We start from the raw sequence: 523 nt of genomic DNA, 5'->3' as shown, positions 1-523 counted from the left end.
GATATGCACTTTCAACTGTTCCATGTTTCAAAGCTTTTATTTGGCAGTCTGTCACCACACAAGCTGGCATGCATTGAAGTGCTGGACTCAACAGTAGTTAATCAAACACTGAGCAAGACGAGCCAAAACAAACAGCAGCATATTTACCACATGGCATCTTAACAATTTTTGAGAAAATTTAAAGCCCCAGATGACCACTATCCCACAATTTCAAGTTTAGAAAGCTCAACAAGGAACTACAGAATCAAAACAACTTTCACTTACAGAAAGTATGGTGCTTTGCACTGTTTTGATAGTACTATACTATTACTCCCTCCCACTTGTAGTCTAGATGGGGTTCTTCCTGTTTACAAACTATAAAACATGTTTTTTTTATAAAGCCACTTTTGATGCATTTACTGCCATTGTCCTAGAATCCCTAGCACTATAATTTCAGTTTATCTTGGTGTTGCCTAATTCCGCTTCGGTTAGTTTTGTAAACCTCCCCGGAACTTGAGCTGGATGACGTAAAGTATCAGCAGTC

Source organism: Cololabis saira, chromosome 9 (assembly GCF_033807715.1).
Source record: "Cololabis saira isolate AMF1-May2022 chromosome 9, fColSai1.1, whole genome shotgun sequence".
NCBI classification, from domain to species: domain Eukaryota; kingdom Metazoa; phylum Chordata; class Actinopteri; order Beloniformes; family Belonidae; genus Cololabis; species Cololabis saira.
The sequence above is the reverse complement of the archived record's forward strand: the minus strand, read 5'-3'. Positions refer to the sequence as shown.